The 23,953-nt window shown below is 39.9% G+C and overlaps 1 long non-coding RNA gene across 3 annotated transcripts in view; it reads right to left on the reverse strand.

Moving 5' to 3' along the window:
• Positions 1-23,953, reverse strand: part of LOC307185365 — a 116,094-nt gene that overhangs the window by 77,742 nt on the left and 14,399 nt on the right. For all 3 annotated transcript variants that reach the window (XR_013828022.1, XR_013828023.1, XR_013828024.1), the window contains exon 2: positions 15,169-15,257. This is a non-coding gene — a long non-coding RNA (uncharacterized lncRNA). The remainder of the gene's footprint in view (positions 1-15,168; positions 15,258-23,953) is intronic.

Below are 23,953 nucleotides of genomic sequence, written 5' to 3' on the forward strand. Positions count from 1 at the left end.
ATGTCTGCACTTCAATGCAAATGTACTTAATGCCACTGAATTATATACTTTAAAATGGTTAAAATGCTAAGTTTTAAGTTACGTATATTTTATCATAATGAAAAAAGTTACAGTAATAAAAATAATCATAATCTGGGAAAGAGACAGTCCATAGGCGAGGGCAGCACATCACAGGGTGTCTGAGCCCAGGCTGGGCGAGGAGGACTTCCACATGGGGCTGGAGAGAGTAGAGGCAGCAGCCTAGGCAGGAGTGTGAGCTCTTGTGGGGCAAGGAGGGCATTTGCACAGGGAAGGGGCAGCTACTGCAATGGAGATTGGTTACGTACTGGGTAACAGATTGAATAAGTAAATATATTAGGGATAATATATTATTATCCCAACAATACAAAGTTCATTCTTGTTTTCTCCCTTTTAATATGTGTAAGTTCCTTCTGTGGCAATAAGGGAGAAAATAAGAATGAACTTTGTATTGTTGGTTTGGAACTGAAGGCATTGGTGTGAATGCATGGTTTCCAACAGACAGATACATAGATAGATAGATAGATATAGATGTAAATGTGAATATATGAGAGAGTACGTGTATGTATGTATACATATGTCATCTTGCTTTGTCCACTGAGAATGCCCAGAAACAGCAATATCCTAAAAACAATGAGAACACTTAGTGTCCAGATCTAGGTTTCTAAATGTCATTTTTTTTAGTAAGAGGCATCAGAGGTGCTTGAAGAAGTGGTTGATTCCAGGACTGGAGGAAGAAAAGTACAATATGAATCAGGAAATGCTCCAACAATGATGTGAACATGTCGAAGGACACAGGAGCCAGTTTGAAGGGATGCCACTGGTTAAATCTGTGAAATTTTAGCATTAAAAAAAAAGATAGTTGTAGATTATACCCACTAAATAAAACAAGAAACCATGAGTCCCTCTGATATAAGTAGATAAGGAGAATTAGAGACTGAGAGAGGAAAGTTTGGTGAGGAATGGGATATTTACATAGTTTGAAAATACCTCCCCATCAAATGCTTATTAATTACAAAAGGAAAAGGAGTAACGTTACCATGAAGAAGCCTGAACAACAGCACACTAATCAAGTGGTCAAGGTGAGTATCATCAACTCTGGAGCAAACTGAAATTCTATGCCACTTGCTAGGGTGCAATGACAACATAGCATCACTTTTGTGATATTCCTGCCAAAAAATTATAACCCGAATCTAGCCATAAGGAAATAGCAAAAGCCAAACTGAGGGGCATCATGTAAAATAAGTGACCTTTAATCTTTAAAAGTGTGGAGGTCATCAAGTCCAGAAAAGACGGAAGAACTGTTCCAGACCGACAACTAAATGCAATGTGTGATTCTGAACTAGCTGGATCCATTTGCATCCACAAAACTCAAGTGGGGTCTGAGGATTAAGTGCAATACGTTAATATTAACTGTCTACCTTTCATCACTGTAGTGCAGTTATATGAGAAGATGTCCTTATTTGTAGGAAATAAACACTAAGGTACTTGGAGGTGATAGAGCATCAGTGGCAACTGTCTCTCAAGGGCGCGGGGGACGGGAGGCTCTTTTTCCTGTACTTGCGACAACATTTCTGTAGGCTTGAGACTTCTGGATGTTAAAAATTGTTTTAAAAAATAATATTGGGTAATTCGTGATAGGTTAAATGAAAAAGCAGGACATAAAATCATATGTACTTGAAGAGTTAAACTTTCCTAAAAAGAGATATTCACAGGGAAAAAAAAGTCTTGAAAGAAGTACACCCAAAATACAGTAGTTGACTGTAACTGAATTACGCAGGATGCTCTTCTTTACTTTATATTTTATATTTCAAATTTTCTATAAGCATGCATTTTTAATAAATTTCTCTTTCTTTTAAAATTTAATATTTTTCTTTCTCTTTCGTGTTCTGGTTTTCTAAGATACGGCTATAAATTAATTTGCTTCATTTATATTTTTTAAAACTCTAAGGATTCCATTAATACCTTACAGGTTTCTCTGAAACTGAAAAATTCTCCATCATTTTACCGTGAGGAGGGACCTCTTCTCCGGTATCTCCAGTCTAATTTTCCGACACTCTGATTAAATATATTTTTAATCATTTTGATCTATCTTACTTTTCTAATAATTTCTCTTTTATATCTGTGCTTCATTTTGCTCATTTACTTAGCTCTATCTTCCACTTCATTACTTATCCCTTCGAATATTTTCGTCTACCTTTTAATGAATCCTTTTTGTCGTTTCAATGACTGCATATTTGTTTCTTTAATCTCTATTTGGTTCTTCCTCAGGTTCACCTGTTCTCTTGCCATGATGCCCTGTTCTTTCCTACCGGTTTCTATCCCTTCCTTTATCTCGTTGAAGTTTATAAATGTACTCATTTGAAAGCATTTCTTAGATTGTTTTATTATCTATAGTTTCTAGAGTATAAATTTTACCATCTCTTGCATTTTCTGACTGACTCAGCAGTTCACTTGTAATTTCACTCATTTTAAGCAGGAGTTAGCTTCCATCAGAGGGTCCTAACCTTCCTTCCCCTAAAACTATCTTCTCCCCTGGCCATATGCACCTGGCCATGGGGATCACACATTGCCTGAACCCCCGCCCTCACTCCTAGAGGCACACCCCCCCCCCCCCCGCCATCATGACTCTGAAACTGAACACTACATCGACTACATCAAGGGTTACCATGGCCTCTGGTCAACATCTCTGAAGCTCTAGCTGTCCTGGAGATGCTGCAGCTGAGCACAGTCTCCTGGTCAACTCTTGGCTCCATCTCTCTCCCTGCCACCAAAGAGCACTTGAACTTTTTCCTTGACCTCTTAGGTGCTGAGTTTCACCAACATGCCTGACTGGACTTTCTTTCTTGCCTAAAATTGCTCCTCGTAAGGCAGAAGAGCCTTAGCCAGGTGTGGCCCCTCCCACTCTGCCCATGCCTCTTCAGCAAGGCCCTCCACCCACTCCTGCATCAGGAACAGTGCTCATGGCTGCAGGCATCTGGCCACAGTCATCCACCTTAGCAAGGCTCTCCATCCTGTGCACTGGGTCCCAGAACACCCTCACTTTCCTCTTTTGGTGCCAAGTCACTTGAAGGCAAAGACTTAGTGTTGCAAACATAAAGCTAAGCATTTTATATGCCTCATCATTCAATGCTCACTGTTCTAGAAGGAAGATATTATTATATCCATTTTACAGATAAGGTAGCTAAGACTCAAGAGAGGTACAGTCACCCAGAGAGGTCACATAACCTGAAGATGTCAAAGTCAGGACTCCAACCCCCGACAGTGTCTTTGGTACACTGTTCTCTTGGTCCTCATGGCCTTTTCCTTCTGAACATGAGCCAGACACACCTCCCTCTCTAAAACTTGGAATATGCATCTTTAGCTTTCTTTTAAGCTACTCCAGTGAGCCCTTCAGGAACTGACATCCCAGATTTCTGAGTATCAGCCACTGGGCGTATGCAATCTTTATTAAATTAACAAATGGCCAACCAAATAAAAGCTATTTTAAAGTGATTCGTAATGGGCCTTCTGCTTTCCCTAATGAAGTTTCGTGTGTCCCTTCCTGAAGAAAGCTTGTGTTAGAGTAAGAGGTGACCAGAGTCACTTGCGTCTTTCCCAGGAAGAAACACTTAATACAATAAAATCTCAGACCTGTCAGAGAGTTTGTCTGAGTGCTGCTTCCTGGAAGAATTTTTTAAAGTTCTATTTACATTAACATAAACATTAAACTAACCTCCACTCCATCGCTCAAGGCCACTTTCTATTGCAACTGAACAGGAGATACGTTCCAACAGGAAGAAATCAGAATGAACTTGAGTGATGCTAAGTCTTCCATCTTTCTACTTTCCCTTGGGGGAGAAAAAATGAAGCTGCCTTTTAATTCCACCATTGCCAGGTTTGAATAGGTACCTTGTCTTTTCAGCCTCATGCATGTTAACTAAGAATCCTGGAAGAGACATCTCAGATCCTCTATTCCTACCACCCTCCTGACATAAAATTAGACCCATTACATTGGGTAGTATTCATTGGAGGCTAGAACCATCTCACACATTTAAAAAAATGAAATCTCCATAATCACGAACACTTCTCACTCCTCCTCTTCATCCATTTTCCTAATTTCACTGCAGTTCCTACTCCTTAGACTTGAATAAAGGCACATATAATTTTTTCAACTCTACCTCCATCTTTGGACCTTCCATAGTTCAGGACTGGCCCATGTGAGGCAAGAAGTCACTTGTCAATTATGCCCCTCGCGGGAGGCACCTGCAGGTTTTTACCATGCGTTAGGCTTGACTTCAGTCCTTACCACTGCCACTCCATCTGCCTAAAGGAGGACATCCTACCTCCTACCTCCCAATTTTAATCAGCCAATGCCTGCTCAGCCTACAAATTTCAACTCAGAGCTCGCCTGCTCTTGACTATGCAACTTGTGTCCACACAACACCCGTGCATCCCTCCCCACTGGGACCATAGCAACACAGTAGGCACACAGCACCTAGAATGGCTGCTCTGGGTTCAACAAATATAAACAGCTCTCTGTCATAGTCTCTGGTTGGAAAAGTAACCTTGGGTAACTAAAACCTTGCTCTTCAGGAGAGTTAGAAGTGGGGTTAATAAGACATAGGAAGCTTCTGCACAGCAAAGAAAACCATCAACAAAATGAAAAGGCAACCTACTGAATGGGAGAAAAGATTTGCAAATCACATATCCGATAAGGGATTAATATCCCAAATATACATATTTTTAAAAACTCACACAATTCAACAGCAAAAAAAACAAACAATTCTTTTTAAAACTGGGCAGAGGATCTGAATAGTTATTTGTTCAAAGAAGATATCCAAATTGCCAGCAGGTACATGAAAATGTGCTCAACATCACTTATCACCAGGGAAATGCAAATCAAAACCACAATGAGATATCACCTCACACCTGCTAGAATGGGCATTAGCAAAAAGAAATATGAGCGTTGGTAAAGATATGGAGAAAAGGAAACCCTTTTGCCCTGTTGGTGGAAGTGTAAATTGGTGCATCCACTATGAAAAACAGTATGGAGGTTTCTCCAAAAATTAAAAATAGAACTACCATATGATTACAGCAATTCCACTTCTGGATATTTATCTGAAGGAAATGAAAACACTAACTGGAAAAGATATATGCACGCCCATGTTCACTGCAGAATTATATACAATAGCCAAGACATGGAAGCAACCTAAGTGTCCATCAGTGGATCAATGGATAAAGAAAATGTGGTAGATAGATAGATAGTGGAATATTAGAAAAAATAGGAAAAAAGGAAATCTTGCCATTTGCAACAACATAGGTAGACCTTGAAGGCATTATGCTAAGTGAGGTAAGTCAGACAGAGAAAGACAAATACCATATGATCCCACTTATATGTGGAAGCTAAAAAAATTAAAACCAGCAAACTCATAGATACAGAGAAGATATTGGTGGTTGCCAGAGCTTGCGGATAGGGGGTAGGCAAAATGGGTGAAGGGGGTTAATGATACAAACTTCCAGTTATAAAATAACTAAGTCATGCATATATACACTACCAAATATAAAATAGCTAGTGGGAAGCAGCCACATAGCACAGGGAGATCAGCTCCGTGCTTTGTGACCGCCTAGAGGGCTGGGATAGGGAGGGTGGGAGGGAGGGAGACGCAAGAGGGAAGAGATATGGAGATATGTGTATATGTATAACTGATTCACTTTGTTATAAAGCAGAAACTAACACACCATTGTAAAGCAATTATACTCCAATAAAGATGTAAAAAAAAAAAAAAACAAAACTACCGTATTGCACATTTGAAAGTTTAGAGTAAATCTTAAAAGTTCTCAGCACAGGGCTTCCCTGGTGGTGCAGTGGTTGAGAGTCTGCCTGCCGATGCAGGGGACACGGGTTCGTGCCCCAGTCCGGGAAGATCCCACATGAGCCATGGCCTCTGAGCCTGCGCGTTCGGAGCCTGTGCTCTGCAATGGGAGAGGCCACAACAGTGAGAGGCCTGCATACCACAAACAAACAAACAAACAAAAAAAGTTCTCAGCACAAGAAAAATAACTGTAACTACATATGATGACAAATGTTAACTAGATTTATTGTGGTGATCATTTCTCAATATACACAAATATTGAATCATTATGTTGTACACCTGAAACTAATGTTAAATGTCAATTATCTCTCAATTCTTTTAAAAGGCACAGGAAAGAGGTGAATCCTTTATCAGAGTCTAAAACTACAGTTATAGAGCATTTGCAAGGCTTGTGCTAATGCTTAACATATTATCTTATTAAATCTTCAAACAACACTGGGAGGTAGGTGTACTTATACCCTTTTCACATGAGGAAACAGGGTCAGCAAGGTTAACAACGTGCCCCAAGCAGTGATGGAGCTGGGCTCAAGTCCAGGTCTAACTCCAAAACTCACAGACATTCCTTGCATCTGACTGCCTCTGAGTATCCATTAGTCCAAAAGGCTCCTACTTTCCAGTCCCCACAAAGATTCTTGCACCCACTCCCCTACACATTTGTAATGTGTTTGCTGTATTATTTAAGATATTCAATTCTGCTACGTAAAATCAGAAACACAAACAAGGGAAATAAACGAAACTAAGCATAGAAGCAAATATTGGGCTGGCCAAAAAGTTCGTGCGGGTTCTTCCGTAACCTGTTACGGGAAAACATCCGAACGAACTTCTTGGCCAAGCTAATAGTTTGTGAGACACAAGCAGAATTCATTAGATGCGTTAAGTATATATAAATAAGTTACATAGGGAGATATTAGCATAGATAAAGTAAGGAGAGCATGTGTGTGCTGAACATAGAAAGGGATGAAAGACCAAGAGGCATCAAATATTTGTGACTCACTAAATATACATGAGGCACCTGAGGTTTCAAATACTCATAATATATTCAATATACACGAGGCACTCAACATTTATGGTGTCTGAAATCAGCCACCCATTGGTGACTCCCATTCGGGCCCCAAGAATCGTCTGCCAAATGAAAGCCATAGCTGCTTATCAGGGTAACTGGTGAGCTGCAACTCTGAACCAGGCGTAATTGCTCCTGCATCCCTCCGATAGAACAAATACACTGTGTTGGTCCCAGGCCCCTTTCATTTGTCAAGCTTCCTCTTCAGCCTCAACTTTGCTCCTTGTAACCATTCCATCAGCAGGGAAGGCTGAGGAAGCAGGCAGAGATGGGACATGGGGGCTCTGCTGGGCAATGTGGTCCTTCTCCCCTACTTGCTACCTGTACTAAACGCATCAAATACCCACCCTGTTCCTCTTGCTTTGCACTGTGTGTTTTAAATTCCTACACTAAACCATGTGATTCAAGCATCTTAACTTGGTTCCTGAGCCTTTCTATTATAAGAGCTTTGCGACAGCCTCCCTTAGATTTAGCACTGTAGCGAGATGATTTCCCATGGGACACTTTTGGGCAATTCTTTTGTCTCCTCAAAGGATGCCCTTGACACCGTGGTATCAGAAAGCAAGCAATGGATTTGCAGTTAGGCTCCTGGATTTCAACGTTGCCTCAGCCAGTGTCCACCTCTTTAAGCTTTTGTTCTCTCCACACCTGTCAAATGAGAATGATAATCCTTCTCTTGCAGGGTTGCTGTTAAGATTAAATGATGGCATTTGTTAAAATGCTTTGCAGGGCTTCCCTGGTGGTGCAGTCGTTGAGAGTCCGCCTGCCAATGCAGGGGACACGGGTTCGTGCCCCAGTCCAGGAAAATCCCACATGCCGCGGAGCGGCTGGGCCCGTGAGCCATGGCCGCTGAGCCTGCGCATGCGGAGCCTGTGCTCCACAATGGGAGAGGCCGCAGCAGTGAGAGGCCCGTGTACCGCAAAAAAAAAAAAAAAAAAGCTTTGCAAAACCATGTAACCTGTATGATTTTTTCTGGGGCACTCAGATAAAATATGTTTCTTATTTTATATCTCAGCATTGATGGGAATCCTAATCCCAGCCTTTGGGTGGCAGGCTTACCCTCACTTGGACAAATGAGGGTCCTAGGGCTTTAGCAGGAAACCCCGGGGAGGTGCCTCAGGTCCTCAGCTCCTCGTGGAGGCCCCTGAGATGCTCAATATTCAGGCCAGCATGGTGTGACAGGAGGTGACAGCTCTACGGCCCATAGCACTTAGTCTCTCAGCACTAGACTCAAGTTTGGGACCTTTGCCCTGACTGGGTCCAGGCTGCTTGCAGATGTCCGGTACCCTGGCATCCATGCAGTCCCTCTGCTGGAGGTCCTGCCAACTGTGTGCTGTTTGGGGGATAGAGCACATAATCCTCACCTCTCCATCACCCAGATCAACTCTCCCGGGGGTGGAGTTCTCGTCTCCACCCTGAACATCACCCTCTCCCCAGCCAGCCCCAGCTTTACTACCTGGTGTTGGAGGACACGGTGTTGCTAATTGTCCCCTGGGATAGTAAGTCAACGAGGCACACAATCCTGGGTTAGCAGGGTCACAGGAAGCATAACGGTCAACAGCAGGGGAGGGTCCCTGCCCTGGTTCTGTCACTGTATGACCTTAAGCAAGATTATTATTTAACCTCTCTGTGACTTGATATCAGTAAAATGGGTTTAATAATAAACTCACCACACAGAACTGTTTTGAGGATTAGACAGATTTTTAAATGCTTGGAATTGGAAGAGGGGGAATGAATAGGCAGAGAACAGAAGTTCTTAGGGCAGTAAAAAAAAATTAAAAAAAACCCAAAAAGCGGATACCATAATGATGGGTACATGTCACTATACATTTGCCCAAACCCATAGAATGTACAACACCAAGAATGAACCCCACTGTAAACTATGGACTTTGGATGATTATGGTGTGTCATTGTAGGTTTATCAATTGTAACAAAAGTACCACTTTGGTGGGGGACGTTGATAATGGGGGAGCATTGGAGGGGAGGGGAGCAGGGAGTATATGTGAAATCTCTATACCTTCACTTCAATTTTGCTGTGAACCTAAAACTGCTCTTATAAAATAAAGTCTTAATAATTTTTAAATTAACAAACTCTTGGAACAATGCCCAGCATAAAGTATGCATTCAGAGCTAGCCATTATTTATTATTATTACTATTTACCTTTCTATACTGGAAGAAAACAAGACAGGTTATAAAACACAGTTCATTTCTTTCCTTTTAAAGGTATAATTCACATACAATAAAATGCACAAACTTTAGCTGTACTAGGAGGCCATCAGGATCAAAGCAGACATTTCAATCTCCCCAGAAAATTCCCCATGTCCTTTTCCCAGCCAACACCCCACCCACCCAGATACATTATCAGCATAGATTAGTTTTGCCTTTTCTTGAATTTAATGCATCATTTCTAAACCAGGTTATCCTGTCGTGCAATAAGAGGCTTCTCGGTAGCTAGATTTCCTGCGATCACATGTGTTTCCACTGGATATACTCAGAGAAGCAACATAGGAGAATGGCGTAGAGGGTTCTGAGCCTGACTTGAAGGGCTTCTGCCCTCCCCTCCATACCCCCTGCTCTTGGCTCTACCCAGCAGGGCAAGAACAGGGGCAGAAGCCACAGCAGAGCTGAGCTGCTGTGGCTGAGCAAGAGATGGCTGCTTGAACCCCGGGTGTGATCAATAATTGATTCAGAGAATGATTCCAAGGGCGATGGAGATGCAGTATGTGGATGTGAATCCCAGTGCCCTGCATCGGGCCAGGCGGCCTCAGGCAATGGACCCCGTGCAAGCCTGTTAATAATTTTAACTCTTTTCACGTGCATGGTTTGTCTCACCTCCCAAATAAAATTAATTATGGAGACTTTAAAGGATTTTCAGAGGGAATCTTATTACTAACTGCACATTCGGCCTGACCAATCAATAGTCCCTTCATTTTTACATAGCAAGTGGGAGAGTAAAAGGGGTTTAAAAAAAGAAAAACTTCTTCCATTTTTCATTTCATCATCTCCAGCCTTGACATTTAATGAGTTCTCTGAAATATGTTCAAACTCTCAATCCCCACTGTGTGACCTTGAGCAAATTAGTTAACCTCTCTGAGCCTCACCTTTAGACTATCTTTGCTTTTCCCTCCACCTTCAATGCCCATCACCCTGGCTGTCCAGATGAGACACTCCTACTCATTCTACGAAACCCTACTGCATTCATAATGGGCAAGAGTTTGGCACGGTGATAAGAAGGCCAAACTTTAAAGTCAGACCATCCTAGATTGATATGCTGCTCCAGCACCTACTAGCTAGGGTGACTGTGGGCAAAGGACTTAAGCCTCAGTCTCCTCACCTGTAAAATGGTATCAGTATACATAACTCACAAATGGTTATGCAGAACAGGTGATAAAATGCATGTAAAGCCACTTACAAGGCTGGACACATGATGTGTGCTCAATACCTGTTGGCTATTATTGTCGTGCACTTATTTTTTCCACAACTATCTATGGAAAGTCTACTATGTGACAAACACTGTGTTTAGACAGAAGTCTTCCATGAGCCACTGCCCCTATCTAAACAACATCTCTCAACTCCCCTGCTTTATGTTCCTTCCATTACCTTGTGTGTCACATTATATGTTATATTTTGTGGCTCAGTGGACTCTTTAGAAGGCAGGGACTGGTCTTATTTGGCTTTGCACCCACAGAGCTTAGCATAGTCTGAAACGCTGGTGCCAGGAGTCACAGCACCCAGGAGGGCCCCTGGCAGCAGGTAATCCATGAACCCCTCGACTAGTGAAGGCTGAGGGCTGGAGAAGGCAGAAGCCAGATCTTAGAGGACCTTGCTCCATGCTAAGGAGCAATGAGGTTATTTTGTGGGGAAAGAGGTTCTTCTAGAATGTTCCAAGGAGAAGAGAGACACACTCAGACTTATATTCTAAAACAGATGCCTTGGGAAGCCAATAGAAGATGACCTGTAGGAGATTGTCGAGGCTGGAGGAAGCCTGTAAGAATTGGGAGGTGGCCATGTCTGATTCTGTTCATCATTGCATCCCCCAATATCTCACACATAGGAGATGCCCAATAAATAGTTACTGAATGAACTAGGAAGGCATACTAAGAACCTGGACATCACTTAGGAGATGGCAGTATGAGTGAGAAACTATAAAAACCTAGACTAGTGCTGTCCGAGAGAACTTTCTGTGATAATGGAAATGCCTTGTAATGTGATGACCGGTAGACACATGGGGCTACTGAGCTCTTGAGATGTAACTATTTCCATTGAGGAACTGAATTTAATTTTAATTAATTTTAATTTAAATAACCACATGAGCTTATCATAGCCCAGACCCATACTAAGATTGGGACAGCATAAATGGAGAGGAAGTATCCCCCAGTGGATTTCTTATTTTGAAATATCTCAATTTCCAAGCTTTATGTAAGTAATATTTCTTTTTATACATTTTTATTCATCACTACACCAGTTAGGGTTTCTTAACATGCTGTAATTCCAAATAAAGATTGGATACTCCAGGCCCTGAATGATAATAACAGTTATCATTTCTTAAGTAATTACTATATGACTACAGTGGCAGTAGAGGGTGGTGTTTGAGAACACAGGCTCTGGAGCGAGATGGCCTGGGTTTGAAAGTTGGCTCTGATTATACAAACTCCCTGTTTCCTTCTCTGTAAAATGATAGTATCTATGTCATGACATTGTTATAGGATTAAATTGTTTGATACCTATAAAAAGCCTAACACATAACTGCTTAATTCATATGAGCTATTTTTTGTGTTTTACATACATTATTATCTCATTAATCCCCTCAATAACTCTCCAAAGGAGGTGTTATCATTCCCATTTTGCAGGTGAGGAAACATGGTCAATGAGGATAATTATAAATAATCCACTGTTATACTGATAATAAGCACTATGACCAGGGATCAAGCCCAGGCTTATCTAACTCCAAAGCCCTGAACTAAAACAAATGGACAACAGATATGAAATTACAGTTTTCTTGGACATCAGGCAGCACAGAACAGTAATCCATGGAAAAGGATAAACAAGCCCTTTAAGTGCCCCAGCTTACCCCTTGGAGAGAATTTCCAGGCTGCAGTGTAGGAAGGGGAAAGATAGGAGAAGCCTGGCAGTATCTCTGATTTGAGTTGATAAATCTGGCAGTCCAGGGAGGCCAAGAAAGCTAGATCTTGCAGGACAGAGTACCAGAAAGTAGAGAACTTCACATACACAAAGAGAGAGAGAGGGAGGAGAGAGAGAGGAAGAAGAGAGACAGAAAGACAGACAGAGGCAAAGAGAGATAGAGACAGAGAGAGAGCTCTGAAGATCTATGCAAGCTCTTCATGAAATCTTCAACTGATTATTGATACTTTTGAGGAAACCTGAAGCTGGGAGGATAAATGCTCTAAAGGAGCACAGGGATCATTACCAGGACTCAGAAAGAGCCAAGAATAGTTTGTTTCCACAGTCTTGCCCATCATGGAGCATCAGCTAGAGTGGTTAGAAAGATACTGCCTCAGTAGTAAGACCTAACATCTCCTCTAGTCCTACCTGACAAGGTTTACATATAATCTTTGAAAAGATCAAACTGTTTCCACATAACTGCATCTCGTAACAAAGCTCAAGAACGTTTACAGGACTACAGATGTTACTATTAGCATCTAAAAAGGTAAAATTAACAATGTCTGGCATGCAATCAAAAATTACCAGGCATGAATGGATCACAGATCTAAATGCAACCTAGATGACCTTGGGTATGATGATACCTTTTGAGATACATCAAAGACACAATCCATGAAAGAAATAATTGATAGCTAGACTTTATTAAAATTAAAAACTTCTGCTCTGTGAAAGACATTACCAAGAAAATTAGAAGAAAAGCCACAGAGTGGGAGAAAATATTTGCAAAAGACACATCTGATAAAGGACTGTTATCCAAAATATACAAAGAACTCTTAACAATAAAAAAAAAACAACTATAAAATGGGCCAAAGATTTCAACAGCCACCTCATCAAAGAAGACACACAGATGTCAAATAAGCATATGAGACGACGCTCCATATCATGTCATCAAGGAAATGTAAATTAAAGCAACAATGAGATACCACTACAAACCTATTAGGATGGCCAAAATCTGAAACACTGACAACACCAAATGATGGGGAGGATGTGGAGCAGCAGGAACTCATTCACTGCTGCTGAGAATGCAGCGTGGTACAGCCACTTTGGAAGACAGTTTGGTAGTCTTTCACACAACTAAACATACTCTCATGGTATGATCAAGGAATCACCCTCCTTGGTATTTACCCAAAGGAGTTAACTTATGTCTACACAAAACCCTGCACATGGATGTTTATGGCAGCTTAATCATAATCACCAAGCCTTGGAAGCAACCAAGATGTCCTTCAATAGGTGAATGAATAAATGAACTGTGGTACATCCAGACAATGCAATGCAATACTATTAAGCATTAAAAAGTAATGAGCTATCAAGCCATTAAGGAATCTTAAATGCATATTATTAAGTGAAAAAAGCCAATCTTATAGGGCTACACACTGTATGGTTCCAACTATGTCACATTCTGGATAAGGCAAAACAGTAAAAGATCAGTGGTTGCTGGGGGTGAGAGGTAGGGAAGGGAGAGAGATGAACAGGCAGAGCACGGAGGATTTTCAGAGCAGTGAAAATACTCTGTGTGATATTATAATGGTAGATACATGCCATTATATATTTGTCCAATGCTACAGAATGAACACCAAGAGTGAACCCTTAGGTAAACTATGGACTTTGGGTGATGATAATTTTCAATGTAGGTTTATCCTTGGTGAAAAAATGCACCGTTCTATTGAGTGATGTTGATTATGGGGAGGCTATGCACTTGTGGGAGGCAAGGTTATATGAGAAATCTCTGTTCCTTTCTCCCAATTTTATTGTAAACCTAAGCTGCTCTAAAAAAATAAATATTTATTTTAAAAAATTACTAGGCATGCAAAGAAGCAGAAATGTATAACCCACAATGAGGAAGAAAATTAATCGACAGAGACAGACCCAGAAATGACACAGATGGTAGACTTAATAGACGAGGACTTTAAAATCTTAAAAGCAGCCAAAGGGGAAAAGAGACATATTACATACAAAAGAACAAAGACAATAACTAGAGCATACTTCTCACTGGAAACAATGCAAGTGAGAAGACATTGGGGCAACATCTCTAAAGTAGTAAAAGAAAAAAGTATCGATCTAGAATTCTATACTTAGCAAAAATATTGTTCAAAATTTAAAGTGAAATGAAGTCTTTCGAGTGCGGCCTCATTGCCTCCAAGTTAGTAAATGTCCAATAGCTTTTGTTTCATCACTCAATTGATATTTATTATATTATTTATATTATATTATAATATATATTATATTATATTTATATAATATAATATATATATTATATTTATTATATCAATATTTATTATACCTGTGATATAACAGACACTAAGTGAGGCACTGAATTACAGCAAAAAATAAATTATAGAATGTCCCCGGAGTCAAGAAACGCCAGTCTCTTTTAACTCCCAAAACCACCCAGCAAAGTTGACATAGATATACTCATTTTACTAGTAAGCAAACCAGTGGTGGAGCTTGGATAGCAAACTAGGTCTTTCTTACTCCTAAATCTACATGCATTCCATTAAAAAAATTAAAATAACATGAGCCGCATAGCAGAGGGAGATCAGCTCGGTGCTTTGTGACCGCCTAGAGGGGTGGGATAGGGAGGGTGGGAGGGAGGGAGACACAAGAGGGAAGAGATATAGGAACATATGTATATGTATAACTGATTCACTTTGTTATAAAGCAGAAACTAACACACCACTGTAAAGCAATTATACTCCAATAAAGATGTAAAAAAAAAAACATGATCCAGAACTGACTGATCTACACAGACAGCCATTTCTGCATAAAGGTATTCACCAATTCTTTGAAAAAGGAATTGAAAATAAGTATTTCTCAAAAGTCCACTGCATCATAGTCATTACATAAAATTATCCTTACACTGGCTGTATTCAGTTCTTGTTCCAGACCGTGGGGATGGAAATTCTCAACAAACCGTTTTAAAGTCATCAAAGAACATCTTGGATATTATTGCAGATAGAAAATATAACCTGCATAGCTATGGTATAGAGTAGCCATTAAGAGCAGAGACTCTAAAACTAGGATTCCTAGGTCAAAATCTTGGCTGTACTACTTACCAGATATGTGACCCTGGGCAGGTTATCTTCATAGCTCAGTTTCCTCTTCTGAAAAGCGGAGGTATTGACAATCGTATTTCCCTCATAAGCTGTATTAAAGGTTAAATAAGTTAATACGTATAAAGCATTCAGAATAATACATTACATGTAGTCAGCATAACATAAGCATTAGCCAAAATATTATATCCAGATTGGTATATGTCTATACCTAGATTGGTGTATTATACCCAGATTGGCATAATGTTATATACCTCAATTGCTGTCTCACCAAGATCCTGGTGCTCAGAAAGAGTGACTGAATAAATCAGTAAGTGAATGAACAGAAGTTGCTTTCACAAGGAGAGTTTCTGGGTAAGGGGCAAAATGCGTTACCCTTGCACTGGCAGAGATATACTATGTCCACCCCCAGGCATGCACATAAGCAGGTAAGTTGTTGAACCGTGAGATCTGAAGTGACCTCGGAAATCAACTGTCACTCACATAAAATCCAGTTTAGATTTTTAAATATCTTGCTTATAGAAGCTCAACTCTGAGTTCACTTAACCGTGAATGAATATTTTAAACATTATTTTCTAGAGTGCCTCAGATTTCTTTTAAGTGGCATCAGAGGAGTAACTTTCAATTAATACTGAATATGTAGAATGGAACTGCTTAAGATCAATATCCACTTTTTTCCTTACTTTATAATTAATGGAGTGACTGCTCTGCTTTGGCAGCTACAACTTACTATGCAAGTGGGGAACCCCTACAGGGTGAGAATGGGAGAAGCAGGTGACATATACTACTTAAACAATACAGTAAGTACTTGAGAGTCTTCTCATTTTCCTGAGGCTTTTTTTGAAAGCTGCTGCCGCTGCTCCATTTTTACTCACGTTGCTAAGAACAGTGATTTAAGCATTATGAATTTGTTTTGCAATGAACTGAGACATGATTGTTGCAGTTTTTAGAAATGTTTAAAGAGGAAACCTCTTGGCTGCTGTCAGGGCACTAAAGGAAGCTGTGCTCTTTGGAGCTGCCCTAAGGAGCTGGCAAAAAAAGGGCCAAGGGGAATGTATGTTATAACCTGAAAGAGTAGAGGAGAATGGAAAACGAAACTTGCTTCTGGAGCATCAAAGGTGTAGTCAGAAAACCTAAGTCCTACTCTGGAACGTGGGTATTCACAGTTGGTTTTGCCTACCCAGCAGCCATCTTTAATCTCCCTTAGAGTCCCTCATCTCTTGTTCTCAGCTTGTGGATTTCCAGTGGGACTGATCATGCCCATCTCAAGAATGACCACATAATTTATCCTTCAAACTGGGGTATTTTTGGTCTGTTTTTTATAGTGGTATTTTTTTTAATATCTTTATTGGAGTATAACTGCTTTACAATGGTGTGTTAGTTACTGCTTTATAACAAAGTGAATCAGCTATACATATACATGTATCCCCATATCCCTTCCCTCTTGCGTCTCCCTCCCACCCTCCCTATCCCACCCCTCTAGGTGGTCACAAAGCACCAAGCTGATCTCCCTGTGCTACGTGGCTGCTTCCCACTAGCTATCTATTTTACATTTGGTAGTGTATATATGTCCATGCTACTCTCTCACTTCGTCCCAGCTTACCCTTCCCCCTCTGCATGTCCTCAAGTCCACTCTCTACGTCTGCATCTTTATTCCGGTCCTGCCCCTAGGTTTCATTAATTTTGTATCCTGCTACCAAATTCATTGATTAGCTGTAGTAGTTTTCTGGTAGCATCTTTAGGATTCTCTATATATAGTATCATGTCATCTGCAAACAGTGACAGCTTTACTTCTTCTTTTCCAACTTGGATTGCCTTTATTTCTTTTTCTTCTTTGATTGCTGTAGCTAAAACTTCCAAAACTATGTTGAATAATAGTGGTGAGAGTGGGCAAACTTGTCTTGTTCCTGATCTTAGTGGAAATGGTTTCAGTTTTTCACCATTGAGAACAATATTGGCTGTGGGTTTGTCATATATGGCCTTTATTAGGTTGAGGTAAGTTCCCTCTATGCCTACTTTCTGGAGGGTTTTTATCATAAACGGGTGTTGAATTTTATCAAAAGCTTTTTCTGCATCTATTGAGATGATCATATGGTTTTTCTCCTTCAGTTTGTTAATATGGTGTATCATAATGATTGATTAGTGTATATTGAAGAATCCTTGCATTCCTGGGGTAAACCCCACATGATCATGTTGTATGATCCTTTTAATGTGTTGTTGGATTCTGTTTGCTAGTAATTTGTGGAGGATTTTTGCATCTATGTTCATCAGTGCTATTGGCCTGTAGTTTTCTTTCTTTGTGACATCTTTGTCTGGTTTTGGTATCAGGGTGATGGTGGCCTCGTAGAATGAGTTTGTGAGTATTCCTCCCTCTGCTATATTTTGGAAGAGTTTGAGAAGGATAGGTATTAGCTCTTCTCTAAATGTTTGACAGAATTTGCCTGTGAAGCCATCTGGTCCTGGACTTTTGTTTGTTGGAAGATTTTTAATCACAGTCTCAATTTCAGTGCTTGTGATTGGTCTGTTTATATTTTCTATTTCTTCCTGGTTCAGTCTCGGAAGGTTGTGCTTTTCTAAGAATTTGTCTATTTCTTCCAGGTTGTCCATTTTATTGGCATATAGTTGCTTGTAGTAATTTCTCATGATCCTTTGTATTTCTGCAGTGTCACAAACTGGGGCATTCTGGAGACTAAATTTTTTAAGATGACAATTACATAATTTTTGAAATATTTATTTACTGACCAACAAATTGCTTTTCTTCAATTGGTGGACCTATAAAATTGTCCTATTCAAAAACTGTTTTCAAAAGTAAATACTTTATTTTTTAAATTTTTATTGAAGTATAGTTGATTTACCATGTTGTGTTAGTTTCTGGTGTACAACAGAGTGAATCAGTTTATACATACACATATATCCACTCTTTTTTAGATTCTTTTCCCATATAGGTCATTACAGACTATTGAGTAGAGTTCCCTGTGCTACACAATAGGCCCTTATTAGTTATCTATTTTATATATGGTGGTGTGTATATGTCAATCCCAATTTCCCAGTTTATCCCTCCCCCTAGAGTCACAGATATAGAAATATTTTCTAAAAAGAAAATTTGTGACCATTAGAGTAAAATGGGAGACATTTTCTTTATGTTGATTTTCTGAACATTCAAAGTAACAGGCAGCATAATTATTCTTTACACATTGAATACTTCAGTTTCTTAACCATATCTGTCTCTAGTAAAATGTCAAAGTTATTTTCTAAATAATTAACAGTTTTATCATTTTTAATGTTTTCATAAAATTGCCTGTCCTATTTTTCCAAATTGCATTATATGGTTAATCAGTTTGAAATTGCTGAACACTTCAGTTGACACTTGTCTGTAGATACTGATTATTAGTGGGCAGCTAAGAAGAAAGGTATGTCCTGATATTCTGAGGGTTTTTTAAATCTAACACTAACTTAATTATAAAAAATTGGGTTGTTCAGTTACTCAAACAGTGTATGTACAAAAAAACTGTATAAAATTTCACAAGTAAAGCTCTATTTTCATTAGTAGAATATCACAGCTTATTTGGATGCGATTTTGAATCATGTATACAATCAAACAATTCTGAGTAAAAAATTTGCTCCATGGTTTCATAAGTTAGTAAAAATATTGTTTTACCTTGACATTGTGTGGCACCAAAAATTGTATTTCTCTTACTATGTTAAGACAAATCATTTTATTTTTAATGTTGAACTTTTGAACTTAATTTACAACAAGAGTCACCATAATATCATATGATTCACCTTCATTAAAATAAATTTCCAAATTTATTTAGTTTCCAATAATTTGGGTAAAAAATTCAAACCATTACAGAAATTAACTAATTTTCTATTTGAAGCATCTCAAGACATGGATATAAAGTTAGCACCACTTAACTCTTTGCAAAGTTCTTTTATTGGAGTCAACCCATTAACAGCTATCGTATTACTTTTTCTATTGCACGGGAAAACCTGGAAAAAAAGATGAGCAAGTTTCGTTTAGAAGAGAAGTCACTTGATCTAAATGAAGAGCCATGCTTCACAGAGTATATGCAAAAGCACCTATGGCCACAGCACACATCAATTCATCATTATTAGCCACAATATTATTAAAACAACTACTAACATTTGAAGTAGATTCTGATACTCCAGCAGATTTGTACCTCTGGTCATCATGTAGTCAGGGAAATATTATGGCCCCCATTGTGAATGATAAATGTCAACAAATATCTGGTACAAGTTAATCTTCATTATCAACTTTCTTGAGAAATGGAAATTCATTTTCTAACTTTTCGTTAAACATTCCCTTTAAGTTCATTGTTGTTAAAAGAATGTAAATATCATCGTAAAACAGAAAAGTATTACCTGACAATGAAATAAATAGTTGCAGATTCCACCACACAATAACTGAAAAAACCACAGTAGCAAGATCATGCAGATGACTCTCTGTGCTATACACACGCTTCCTCCACATTACTTCACTTAAACCTCACTTATAATTTCATTGATCCTGCCAGCTGGAGGCCTGGCACAAGCCACAGCACTTCTGTCTGGTACCTATAAACCACCTGACCAGCAGGGACAGCAGCCTGGAATACTTACCCCACTACCACCCAAGACCAAAAAAGTTAGCAAGCCCTGGCAGCTCCTCTCCAAGCATCCTGCTTGCAGTCCTTGAGGGGGTGTTAGTTATTTTATGTTAGAAAAGGCTCAAGACTAGAGAATCATCATGACTGGGTGCCTTTTAAATTTAGCCATGGGCTAAAGTCAAAAGTCTGTTCACTATATATGCTTCTCTCACACAACTAGAGGAGTCCGTGGTAAAAAGTAGAAGTGCAAAGTGGAGATCTACCAAACCCATTTTTTTGGTCACTGTTAATAATATTTTATTAAAAATAAAGAAACAAGGATAAATGCTAAACCGCTTAGGAAAGCCAACAGGTATAAATCTGGGGGCCATCTCATGCAAACCAGAACACATAGAGGTGGGCACAGCTTCCAGCCTATCAGAACACTGCAACCTCTGGGTCACAGTGATTGGTTCAAAGTTGAACACATGACTCTTGTTGAACCAGTGAGAATGAGCTCCAGATGTTCTGCTGGAAGTCTCAGAAAAGAGCTGCTTCCTCTCCACTAGGGTTGCTGGGCTGGATCTGTCATCTTGTCACCAGTAGAAATAACCTGCCTGAGAATAAAGCCAACACAGAGAGGCAGAGCCACCTGATTCCTGATGATGTCAGTTGAGCAGCGGGTCCAGCTCTGCCCAGAAATAGATGAGACTTAGTTCTAGCTTTCATGAAGCTAATTATATTCTTAGGAAAACAAGTCAAACCAGGAGTCCATTCACAATTTAAGTTGATCATTTTGCGCTAAAGGTCATTAGCTTTTTATGATAAAATAACCACCCAGGCGAGGTATTTAGTAGCATCAGAGATCACCATGGGCTGCATTGGTGGGAAAAGGCTGCACGGAGAAGGTAAAACCTGAACCAGACTTTGAAGAGAGAGGAGCAAGAAGAGAGGACAGAGAATAGCCTGAGCAAAGTTCAAGGCAGGAATGAAAATGGCATTTGTGAAGCCATCTTGCTATTCACACAGTGACTTTCATAATGCAGCTATAACTCAAGGCCCACTTTAAAGGTCTGAACAGTTGAAAGGGCCAAAGAGATGGTCAACAAGTATCAAATATCTACCTAGCGCCTATTAAGCCCAAGCAACTCTACTGGTGCCATGTAGAAAAGAAAAGAAGAATGGAACAAGATCCTTAGTTTTCAAGGAACTTAAAGAATTATTGATATAATCTATAAATTTTAAAAAAATTAATTCAGAATCATGTAATACTTCGCACATCCAAACATGAATAGGTGCAATGCTGTAAAGAAGTGCAGCTTATCCATTCTGCCCATTCAGAATCTTGAATATAAATGATAGGCAGGTCACTCTAATTCCTATCCTTTCCTTTAAACATCCTGGCATGGCTCTTTTTCAATATTTACATTCTGAAGAACAATGAAGACAGTAGCTGAGTAAAAGTAAACTCATCAATGAAATGATGATTACACACAGTTTCCTACATAGTTTTCTTGAGCTTATTTATATACAACTAAATGACCAAAACAGAAATATTTAACTATGGTGCAATTCTGGCTTTAACTACAATTCTCCTTATTAGGGAACTATTTCCTTAGGGAAAAAAACGTCCCTGTCCTGATCCAATTGTTTGTGTTCCTTGTTCAACATTTTTCAAGGACCTTCCTTTAATTCCCATGTTTACTCATATGTCAGGCTACACTGGAAGGATGGCTACATTGCACAGCATTTCACCAGCTCGTTGAGAGAAATTCTCTGTTTCTCTCTCGGCCATTGCTCACAGGCTTCAGCATCCATATTTCTAAGCTGCAGCTATTATTACCACTGATTTGATACCACATAGATCCATGTAATGGTGGAAATAAAGGAGGCTCATATTTCTCCAACTACACTCTGCAACATTTCCTGCTGCAGTGGCCACTTTCTCCACGTTGTGACATCAAATATCGGGCCAATAATGGGTTTTCGTTATATATATATATAAATTCTAATATATATGTATATATATACACATATATATATGTTCTAAACTGTTCTCAAGATCGCAAAAGGCTTCCACTATTTTGGAGGGAAAGGAAAAACAAACTACTGTTATTTACTGGGTTATTCTAGCAAATACTCCCCACCATCTACAAGTGTCAGAGTTTTACTGTCTACCAATTTACTGTTCAGTTATTAGGGCAATATTGGCACTCGTTAGGGTGATATTGGACTTCCAATAATAAGTACCACGTCAATGGTGCAAACAAGAAATGCCATAGACGTCTACAAAAAGAGAAATCTTACTTCAGGGGTAGCTGTCCGTTCATTTACTCATCTATCGATTCAGGGAATATTTATCGATAACCTGCCACACGCCAGGCACAGAGTTAGGCACGGTGACGAGCCAGAGACATGACTTCTGTCATCATGGAGCTTGTAGTTTAGGTAGAGACATGTACAGGGAACAGTCACACAAATAGAGAGATCATTCAAAGTGTTATAAGTGCTGTGCAAAGTGCTATGAGAAAGGGCAACCAGTATGGGGAAGGGTTTAATTTAGATTTGGAGAGAAGTTAGGACTTGATTGAGCTATAGGCAATAATCAAGATTTATCATGATCAAAGGAGTATGAACTAAAAACTAGGTTATCTAAATATTGGGGCCCTGTAAGAGGGTGTCAGACAACCAAAGACAATTATGACGACTTCTAGGTCCCAACAGGTGGTGACCCCTAGCAGGTCACAGGACTAGGGTGTCACAGATGAAGCCCTTCCAGAAGCTGGTGGCTCATCCCCTCTCTGACATAGGTTTGCTATTCAACTTCTCAGATTCACTCCCACCTGTGAAGTCCCCCAAACTATGATGGTGGCAAATCTCATTAGTTGTTTTAATAACAGTATTTGGGATACAAGTAGTCCCATCCAGGGGTCTTGCTGACTAGCACAGCAGTGGGTAAGAATTAGGGAAGTCTTGGAGTGAGCCTCGGTTGGTCAGTCACTTAGCCCTACTGGTCAGTCACTGAGTAATGACCCCAGTGTTCTTGCACCTGTTGCTGAGCCTGGGGGAGAGAACTAGTCAAGGTTGGCATTTTCTCAGCTCAGGAACAGCAAAGAGTAAAAGAGTAAAGGGGAAATGAGCATCCAGGGCATAATTCTAAACTATCCCCTCAGCACCCCTCCTCTCAATTAAACCAAAGGCAGAGTTTCTTTACTGCAGGATTTCTCCATGTCTTTCTTAAAATGCCTTCGTTTACTGTGAATCTCCAGGGAAGAAGTATATTATGCAATATTTTCTAATCTCTTATGACTAATGTGATAGATTGCAAAATTATTTGCCATGTTTCCATTTTCCCTCCCTGAAGGAAGAATATACATCTCTACACTGATGAGCTCAAGTATGACCATATGGCTTGGTTTGGCCAGTGCAATGTGGATGGAAGTGACATGTTATCACTGCCTGTAGCCATGTCTGTGCAGAAGTCTTAAAAGCCAGCTCATAGCTCCTCTTGTGTCTTCTCTCTACCAGGACAGTCATCAATATTCCAGAAACAGTCTGCTCCAATTCCTGGGTCTTGAAGTGAAGATGACACAGAGCAAACCTTTAACCATTCCATATGGACATGTAGTATGAGCAAGAAATAATGAGCCTGGGAATTCCCTAGTGGCACAGTGGTTAAGAATCCACCTGCCAATGCAGGGGGCACAGGTTTGATCCCTGGTCCAGGAAGATCCCACATGTCATGGAGCAACTAAGCCCATGCGCCACAACTACTGAGCCCATGTGCCTAGGGCCCGTGCTCCACAACAAGAGAAGCCACTGCAATGAGAAGCCTGCGCACCGCTACGACGAGTAGCCCCTGCTCGCCTCAACTAGAGAAAGCCCGTGCGCAGCAACAAAGACCCAACGCAGCCAAAAATAAATAAATAAAATAAATAAATGTATTTTTAAAAAAAAAAGAGACTTTGCAGTGTAAGCCCCTGAGGTTCTGTAATCATTTGTAATCAAGGCATAACACACTCGAAGTGTGGTTCTCAACTCCTGTGAGCCCTCAGACGATTTCAGTGTATCCAAGAAGTCAAAACTATTTTCATAATAATACTAAGGCATTGTTTGCCTTTTCCACCATGTTGACACTTACATTAATGATGGAAAAGTAATGGTGGGTAAAACAGCTGGTCCTTATCACAAATCAGAGCAGT

Source organism: Stenella coeruleoalba (assembly GCF_951394435.1).
Source record: "Stenella coeruleoalba genome assembly, chromosome: 4".
In the NCBI taxonomy this organism is placed as follows: domain Eukaryota; kingdom Metazoa; phylum Chordata; class Mammalia; order Artiodactyla; family Delphinidae; genus Stenella; species Stenella coeruleoalba.